Raw genomic sequence first — 9,271 nt, forward strand, 5'->3', positions numbered from 1 at the left:
ATCGCTGCCATACCGAAAGCAGTGTTACTAGACTTAAGCCAGGCTGCCCAGCAGGCCTTCCGGTCAGTGCACACTCAGATAGAAGCCCCAATATCATATACAGATGTGAAACAGAAACCAGACGAGCCGTTCGCTCAGTTTGTAGATCGGCTGTCTCTGGCCGTAGAGAGGCAGTTCAAAGGGTTTGAAACACAGCAAGAAGTTTTGCTAAATGCTGCGATGCTAAATGCGAATGCCAGATGCCGGCAAATCATAAGTGTTTTACCTCCAGATGCTCCTATAACAATAAGCTACCTCATAGAGTCATGTATGAAAGTGCCTTCGACCTAAACCCTGATCCCTCCTCTACTAACCACTCCTTTGAAAACCCAAATGCCTTTTCTGCTACCTCTCGAACCCTGCCTAGGAATTTTAAAGCCCCCATGCAAGGGAACTCAGGTTTCTCATGTCACAAGTGTGGTCAACCAGGCCACATCGCAAGGTACTGCCCCATGTGCCAGTCCACTTCTAACAACTGTCAGTGTGTGAGCTCTCTACCCACAGGACAGGTGCCTCACCCACCAAACACCCTCCCTCGACACCACCACTGCTGCCAGCCTGCATCAACATCCCCATCACCCCAAGCTGCACTATCCACCCCAGTCGCTGCACCTCGACAATCAAAAAACTGAGCAATCAGCACGTAGAGGCGTCGTGTGGAGATACAAGTAATGCTACCCAAGAGACAATTGTACCGGACATGGCTGATACCTTCACAGATGACACACCTGTTCCACCATCGTCGTCTCTGCTTGCCTGGTGGGCAGAAAGGGTTCATTCCACCAGACCCTATATGACTTGTACCTTAACAAATCAGGACATCACAAGATCAGTGCGAGGTCTCATTGACACTGGGGCCGATGCCACTATCCTGTCACAGGATGTGTGGCCGACATCCTGGCTGCTACAAACTGTAACACTGTCCATTGGTGGAGTTGGGGGGGAGTCACCAGCACGCCAAAGTGCAGACACTATTACAGTAGTCAACCCTGAGGGTGTTCCAGCTAGTGTGCGCCCATATGTTATGGATGTACCTTTTAACCTGTGGGGGAGAGATACCTTGTCGCAGTGGGGAACCCAAATTAACATTCCACCTAGAGAACCGGATTTTTAAGTGGGGCCACTCAGAAGCGCGACCCCCCACAGCTTAATTGGCTCAGTAATACCCCTGTGTGGATAAATCAGTGGCCCCTCTCAGAAGAAAAATTGAGCACGCTTGAGTCCCTCGTGGAAGACCAACTCTCCAAGGGTCACATAACACCAACCCACAGCCCTTGGAATTCCCCCGTTTTTGTCCTGAAAAAACAGGGCAAGAACGAGTGGCGACTTCTCCATGATTTACGCTGTATTAATGCAGTAATTAAAGGACATGGGACCCCTGCAACCAGGTATGCCCTCTGCCACCATGCTCCCCAGAGATTGGAATTTAGCAGTTATTGACATCAAAGACTGTTTTTTCCACATCCCACTTCACCCAGCTGATGCACCCAGGTTTGCCTTTTCTGTACCATCTCGTAATAAGGCAGCCCCTGCGCCCAAACGTGGGGCAGAAGCCACCCTGGAAAGCGTCCCCCTGCAGCCGCAACTGCGGCAGGGGAGTAGTCGCATTTGGGAAGCCATTTCCCCGACGAAAAGCTTGCATTCAGCGAAAAGACCGAAGGGGCAGCCGGTAGCCTCTGGAAAAAAGTCGCGCTTTTCAAGGAAGTCGGCCGAACGGCGGTGGACCATCCCGAGTGCTTTTTTTTTGATACTCCGTGCTTGGTAAGCCCTCTGGAAAGCCCCTTGGGAGGGGAGCCGGTGAAAGCCTGGTCGGCTTGGTACGGGGGTCCCTTTTTTCTTTTTAGTTTGTTCTTTTTGCCTCAGTGTGGGTGGAGGGTTAGAGGTGGCGTCTTGTCGAGGTGAAAGGAGTCGCGCTCCATGCGAAATCTCGACAAGAAAAAACCCACTTCTAACAAGGGGAGACCTAAGTTTTGTGCCCCCATTTTGGGAGAAGTTTTTCTTATAAAATTAGACATATTTTATAAGGAATGGAGAATCAGCTGTTGTGTGGGAAGTTTTTGCGCGCAAGAGATAAAGTAAACTAATCTGTGTTTTGTTTTATTTAGTTATCTGGCAGTGAAAAACTCTTGTTCTCTCCCTAATAAGCACCTTCCCCTGCATGTATCCCCCAACATGGTGCCAGCCATGTGTTGGTAGCACCCCCTCCTCCACCAGCTCGTGTTCCCCCTCTGTCCCTCAAGAGACAGCTGATCATACGTTTTTCAGCCTCTCCTGTCCCTTTCCCGAGTTAAAACTGATCACTCTAACTCGAGATCCCTGCTAACCTCCTTTCCTGTGCCCCAAACCTCAGCCGAGCTGACTCCACGTGTTTTCCGATATAGCGCCGGCCGCATAGTCAAGCTTGCCATGTTGTCTTCTTCCCCTTGAAATTTTCCCGGGCTTGCCGAAGCCCCGCCCCCTGCATCCCTCGTGTTCCGTTGTAGCCCCTCCCCCCGCGTCAGTGGGCGCTCCCTTCGGTCGCGGATCCCTCCCCATCTGAGTGTTTCTCTTCGGTGCGGGCCCCTCCTCCCATCCTCTCAAGTGTTCCCTCTCAGCCAGAAGCAGCTATGGCCTGGCCGAGAGCGGAGCCGCACCTCCAGTTGCCCGCAGCAAGCTCGGAGGAGCCGGTGGGGCCGCACCTCTAGCTCCCCGCGGCAGACACTGCCCCCGGAGCCCAGTGGAGCTGCGCCAGAGCAGTCCCTGAAGCTGTGCTGCCGTCCGGCCGTGCTGGAGCCTAGTAAAACTGTTCCAGACCCAGCAGAGCCACAGCAGAGAAGAGCTGTGTGTCACCCAGTGGAGCTGCGCTGCGTCCAAAGTTTTCTCCCTCTCCTAAGCTGAGAAAGACTTCGGTAACAACCCCGTTACTGCTGCAAACCCTGCCTTCATCTTAGCAGCCCCAGCAAAGAAAAACAGACTACAAACATAACTGCAGTCCGAAAATTCAGCCTGTACTGAATTCCAACATCAAAATCAGCCAGCTGCATCATCGTTTTCCCCATACTCACAGCAAAACTAATTTTGTTATTGCTTTACATTATGTTGTTTTACCATTTTCCTGTTGTTTAAAAATTTGCTATGAAAGTTTTTAGGAAAAGCCTTTCCCTCTAATTTAGTAAAAAATAGGGAAATATTGTGATAATGGCTGCAAGTTCCCCACACCCCTTTCTTAACGACTGTACTTGTCACCTATTGTCCTGCCTTCCCTACTCCGCATAGTCCTAGCCACGCCCCCAGTTTTCCCTATTAGTTCCTGTACCCTAACCCCACGTGGCCCTGGCCACTCCCTCGGGTTTCTCCTATTGGTTCCTGTACTCCTAACTCCGCCCCTGTACCTCCCCTGTACCCAGAGGTCACTGGGCCTGTGTGCTGTCCCTGCCTCTCTCTGTTTCCCTATAAAACCCCTTACCCTCTGCTATCTTGCTGTCTATGCTCCATGTGTGTTTATGCTCCACATGTGGCTGTGCATGTGAGGCCTTCGCCCTCGAGGCATCTCTGCCTCGGGGAGGTCGTTGGCCTCTGCTGCACCATGCGAATAAACATCTTCCATGGACACAATGCATAGACCCTCCTCGCCTCCTTTATCACCGCTGGTTGTGGAAGCAGACAAACCAGAGCTAGCCTTATAGCTCCCCGGCCAGTAAGAGCGCAGTGTCCAGCCCTAAAACAAAAAGTTTAAAGCACTAAAGCGCTAAACCGGGCTGGGTAGAGAAGCTCTAGGGTAAAGTCTGCTGTAACATCCTCTAAACCGCAACAAGCCCCTATGCGCAGATATCACTGGACTGTTCTCCCTCAGGGGATGAAAAATTCGCCCACAATTTGCCAGTGGTATGTAGACATTGTACTGACGCCCGCCAGAGTGCAATCTCCAGGTGTTATCATATTGCACTATATGGATGACATTCTGATCTGTGCAGAGGACCCTGAGAAACTAACCGTGACTTTGGCCCTTGTTTTCCACCTATTGCAGCAGGCGGGTTTCCAGCTACGACCAGACAAAGTCCAGCGGTCGTGCCCTGCCAAATACCTGGGACTTATCATAAGAGAGCGTACCATCACCCCCCAGCAGCTCACCATCGCCGACAGCCCTAAGACCTTGCGTGAGTTACACCAGCTGTGTGGCTCTATTAACTGGGTACGTCCGCTGCTGGGCATCTCCTCTGAAGACCTGGCCCCACTTTTCAATTTATTGAAAGGGGGGGAGAACCTGGACTCACCCCGCTCTCTGACCCCTGAGGCTTGACAGTGCATCGCGAGAGTGCAGGACGCCATCACGAGTAGGCAGGCACACCACTGTGACCCCCGCTTGCCTTTCCAACTGATCGTGCTGGGTGAAAAACAGTTCATGCATGGGCTAATTTATCAATGGGACGATGAACTGAAGGACAAATTACTAATCATTGAATGGGTTTTTCTTCCCCATCAGGTAGCAAAAACCCTGACCACCCCACAGGAGCTGGCTGCAAAAGTCATCATGAAAGCGAGATCTCGGCTTCGTGCCCTGTCAGGTCAGGATTTCATGTGGATCCAATTACCATTTACACGTGACTATTTGGAACATCTGATGAGGTACAGTGAAAGTTTACAATTTGCCCTGGAAGGGTTCACTGGAAAAGTTCAAATTAGCCACAGCAGACATAAGCTGTTCAACACGAACTTTAAATTGATTCAAAAAACACATTTGGCCCTACGCCCCATAAAGGGGGCCCTAAAAATTTACACAGATGGCTCTGGGGCTTCCCACAAGTCAGTAATGACTTGGAAGAACCCCAAGACGCAGCAGTGGGAAGCTGACGTCGAGGAGGTCGCGGGTTCTCCGCAACTTGCTGAATTAGCTGCAGTTGTTAGGGCATTTAAAAAGTTTCCAGAACCCGTGAACATCGTAACTGACTCAGCTTATGTGGCTGGAGTCGTATCCAGAGCAGAAAATTCGGTCCTAAAAGAGGTAACTAATCCAAAGCTATTTGACTTGCTCCTGCAACTCACAGAAGTCTTGTCCCACCGGGAGCAAATGTATTTTGTCATGCATATCAGATCCCACACTGACCTGCCTGGGCCGATAGCTGAAGGCAACAGAAGAGCAGATGCCTTAGCTGCTCCTGTCTTAACACCCTCAGTCCCTGACACCTTTGCCCAGGCAAAGTTGAGTCACCAGCTGTACCACCAAAATGCTTTGGCCTTGGTACGGATGTTCAGACTGACCAGAGAGCAGGCCAAAGCCATCATTTCAACCTGCCCTTCCTGTTGCAAAGACCAGCTCCCATCTTACTATCTAGGGGTAAATCCGAGAGGGTTACAGAGCTGTCAGATCTGGCAAATGGATGTAACCCACATTGCAGAATGCGGGAGATCCAAATATGTGCATGTATCCATTGACACTTTCTCAGGGGCAACGCATGCCACCACACACACAGGGGAAAAGACCGCAGATGTCATCAACCACCTCATGAGAGCTTTCTCCACCCTTGGAGTTCCTAAGGAGATTAAAACAGACAATGGACCAGCATATACCTCACGACAGTTTAAAAACTTCACAGAAAAATGGGGAGTGAGCCACACCACGGGCATTCCTCACTCACCAACTGGACAATCCATCGTGGAGAGAGCCCACCGGACTCTCAAATCAGTTCTTGAGCGGCAGAGGGGGGGAACTGAAATTAACTCCCCCCAAGTGAGATTGTGTAAAGCATTATTCACCATTAACTTTCTTAACAGTTCTTTTTCAGAGCCGCTTCCTCCTGTGTTCCGACACTTTGCCAATGACACCAGGGCAAAGCTGAAGGAACAGCCACCAGTGATGATAAAAGACCCCGAATCCCGACAGATCCAAGGCCCTTTCCCACTGGTGACATGGGGAAGAGGCCATGCATGTGTGTCAACCCCTGCAGGCCCCCGTTGGATCCCCTCAAAATGGGTCAAACCTTACACCCCTGACCCACAGGATAAGAGAGCATTTTTTGCAAAAAAAGACATCGTCCCAGATTGGACCATCCTGCTCACCCTGGGGTGGAAAAGCAGGAGAAAGAAAAAGCTAAAAAAGAATCAGAGATTTCCCCTGAATCACATGTCCATCAATTGTGGTTCCCAGACTGTCCCTCTCCCAAGCAGATCAGCCCCTGTAACTCTGTCCTGTCCCTAAACCACCTACCTGTGTAATACCTGTGTACGCCCGGGAGGGAACCAGCGGAGGGAAAGAAAAGGGAATTACCCCTCATTTATTACCTATGTCATTCTTTTTCAGTCATTTGACCACCAGACACCGTCCACCTCAGAAAGAAACCTAACCCACTATGAGCCCTGACAGCATGCCCGTGCTTGCAAGTTTCGTGGCCGCTACCATCATCTAAAGCCGCATCGACGAGCTGCAGACACAAACAAAAGACTAGCTCAGCAAGATCTTCAAGGGTTGGGGACTCTTGGGGTGGGTGGGGTCAATTTTAAAATCAGCTTTATAATTTTGGCCCTCGCAATTTTAATTTTCCACTCTGTTTTTGTTCTTTTAGTAAAGAAAAAACGGGGAGATGTAGCAGTGTGTCTGATTGGCACTGCATATCTGCCTTCCCTTATCCCATATCTAGTTAATAGCTAGAAAGTTCTTTTCTCGCAGTGTTGTTATTGGTTTTTAAAAGTTCTGTATCTTCCCTCCTTGTACCCTCATTCCCTGAAGCCCTTGTCAGTCTGTATCCCTTGCGTCCCGGTTGGCTATCCTCTCAAAACCCCGCCCATCTTTCCATCCCTCTTAACCCGATGTTCGCTTCCGTTCCGGGCTCTTGGCTCTTTGGAATCCCGCCGCGTCCTGCCTCCCTCGTTCCGTCCCGGTCCCATCTGCCTTCTCCTCCCCGTCATCCCTACCAATAAACCCTGGATTCCCAAGGCTGAGAGACTGCATTTCCTTTATTCGCCAAGGCTCCTGTTATCCTGTCTTCAAGAAGCCAGCCCTAGCACGGGTTCGGGTCCCGCGGGTCCCGTCTCCGCCTCGCCCACGGCAGCGTGGTAAGCACACGGGGGAAACCTCTTTTGTGGGGTTTTGAGGTTCCCCTGCCTCTTCAGAGCAAGAAAACCTCAGACATCTGCTCAAAAGGCTGAGATAATAGCTCTAACTCGAGCCTTGGCACTGGCCGAAGGAAAGCCTGTCAACATTTGGACTGATTCAAGGCATGCCTTTGGGGTGGTACATGCTCACGGGGCTATCTGGAAGGAGAGGGGGTTATTAACATCACAGAAGAAAGAAGTCAAGCATGCTACTGAAATCTTACAATTGCTAGAAGCAGTGCTGAAACCTTCAGAAGTGGCTATAATGCATTGTAAAGGGCACTCCCAGGGGAACACCATCCCTGAACTGGGAAATGCTATGGCAGACAAAACAGCAAAGGCAGTGGCTGGTACAGTTCAAATACAAGCCCTAGCTCTAATCCCTTCTAGCATCCTTATGGGTGAGAAACCCCCACCATATGACACTGATTATTTGAATTGGATACAAAAAGAGAAAGGACAAATAGGAGCAGATGGGTGGGCTAGAATAAAGGATCCCCTGGTCATACCCAGAAAATTGTTAAAGTTATTTATCCAAAGCGAACATTCCAAAACACATTGGGGAGTTGATGCCTTACATAAACATTTAAAGAGCAAAGTGATAGCAACAAAGTTAAAGGAGACAATTGAGGACATAACTTCTACTTGTGAAATCTGTCTTAGAAACAACCCTAATACCACTGTTAGGCAAAACACTGGAACAATCCTCAAAGGAGCCTTACCAGGGGACGTGTGGCAAATTGACTTTTCTGAATTACCTAGAAAGGGGGGATACAAGTACCTTTTAGTCCTCACAGACACCTTCTCCGGTTGGCCGGAAGCCTTCCCTTGTAGAACAAATAAAGCTAGAGAAGTTGTTAAAGCCTTAGTACAAGAAATAATTCCATGATTTGGGGTACCCAGGGAGATTAATTCTGATAGGGGATCACACTTTATTGCTCAGGTGGTTCAGGGAGTAAGTAATCTACTAGGCATACACTGGCAACTACATACACCATACAGGCCACAGGCAAATGGACAAGTCGAAAAGATGAATCACTTAATAAAGCAACAATTAGCCAAAATTTGTCAAGAAACCAACTTATATTGGTATCAGGCTCTGCCCATGGCTTTGCTAAGAATTAGGGTAAAACCACGGCTCAAGGAAAAACTGAGTCCCTTTGAAATTTTGTATGGAAGGCCCTATGGAACAAATGTGATTCACAATGACAGTGTGGCTCTGGTAGGGCAAAGCTATCTAATAGATTATGTAAAACATTTAGGTCAAAAATTACAATCAATACACACTACCGTTGTTAATTGTAAACCCCCACCACCTGATAAACCCTTTCATAATGTGAATCCAGGGGACTGGGTTTATATTAAGTCTCTTTCAGGAAATCCACTTCAGGAAAAGTGGGAAGGACCTTATCAAACGTTGCTGGTGACTCATACAGCAATTAAAGTACAGGGAAAATCGACTTGGATCCATTATACCAGGACCAAACTTGCACCAAGACCAGAGTGGGAGACAAGAAGAACAGGACTTCTGCGCCTTCAAATACGAAAAATCAATACAACATGATCTGGATCATGCTAGTGACACTGGTAATTGGGGCAGGTGCATGGGACCAAAATGCATACCTTTGATTAATGGACAGTTATAAATACAAGCTGCTGCAGTTACAAAATACAAACATTGCATCAGATCACTTTAGATGACACTTCTTGAGGGTTTAAAGAGGTATGGGACAAACTTATAGCATGGTTAAACAGTTGTTTGTAATAGTTATTTGTATTTTTGCATTGTCACTTGCTGTTTGTATTAGTAGTTATTGTTGTATAATATTATGTACTTAGAACTGCGATGCTTATGCTCAATGGCAAAAGTATAAACATAGATATAAAATAGAGAAAGGTATTTACTTTCATGACATACAAGATTTGTAAAGAATTACAAATTACAAAAGAAAAGGGGGGATTGAGAAAGATTCTCTGAGCTTTTGCCCCCCTTCCACCAGCACAGGCTGGTGGCTTCCAGGGCTGAAGGCTGAACTCTTAATTCAAATTCAAATTGTAGGTAACAGCTCTGGCCTGATGGCTTATCAGCTAAGCATGCATTTGAAACCAGCACAGAAACCGCTGAATCATCCCATGAAGGACTGTCACCTTGGAGGGGGCTTTG

General features: G+C 48.6%; 1 long non-coding RNA gene across 2 annotated transcripts; it reads left to right on the forward strand.

Annotated features, from left to right (window-relative positions):
- Positions 1 to 3,863: 3,863 nt before the first annotated feature.
- On the forward strand, positions 3,864 to 6,954 carry LOC146425449 (uncharacterized). 2 transcript variants are annotated; one of them, XR_014846487.1, is made up of 2 exons: positions 3,864 to 4,210; positions 4,502 to 6,954. It is a non-coding gene; the product is annotated as an uncharacterized LOC146425449 (long non-coding RNA). The 2 variants fall into 2 exon arrangements; XR_014846488.1 differs by having other exon boundaries at positions 3,864 to 4,175.
- The last annotated feature ends 2,317 nt before the right edge of the window (positions 6,955 to 9,271 follow it).

The sequence above is a fragment of the Lichenostomus cassidix genome, chromosome W, assembly GCF_008360975.1.
Source record: "Lichenostomus cassidix isolate B80296 chromosome W, HeHo_3.0, whole genome shotgun sequence".
Taxonomy (NCBI): Eukaryota; Metazoa; Chordata; class Aves; order Passeriformes; family Meliphagidae; genus Lichenostomus; species Lichenostomus cassidix.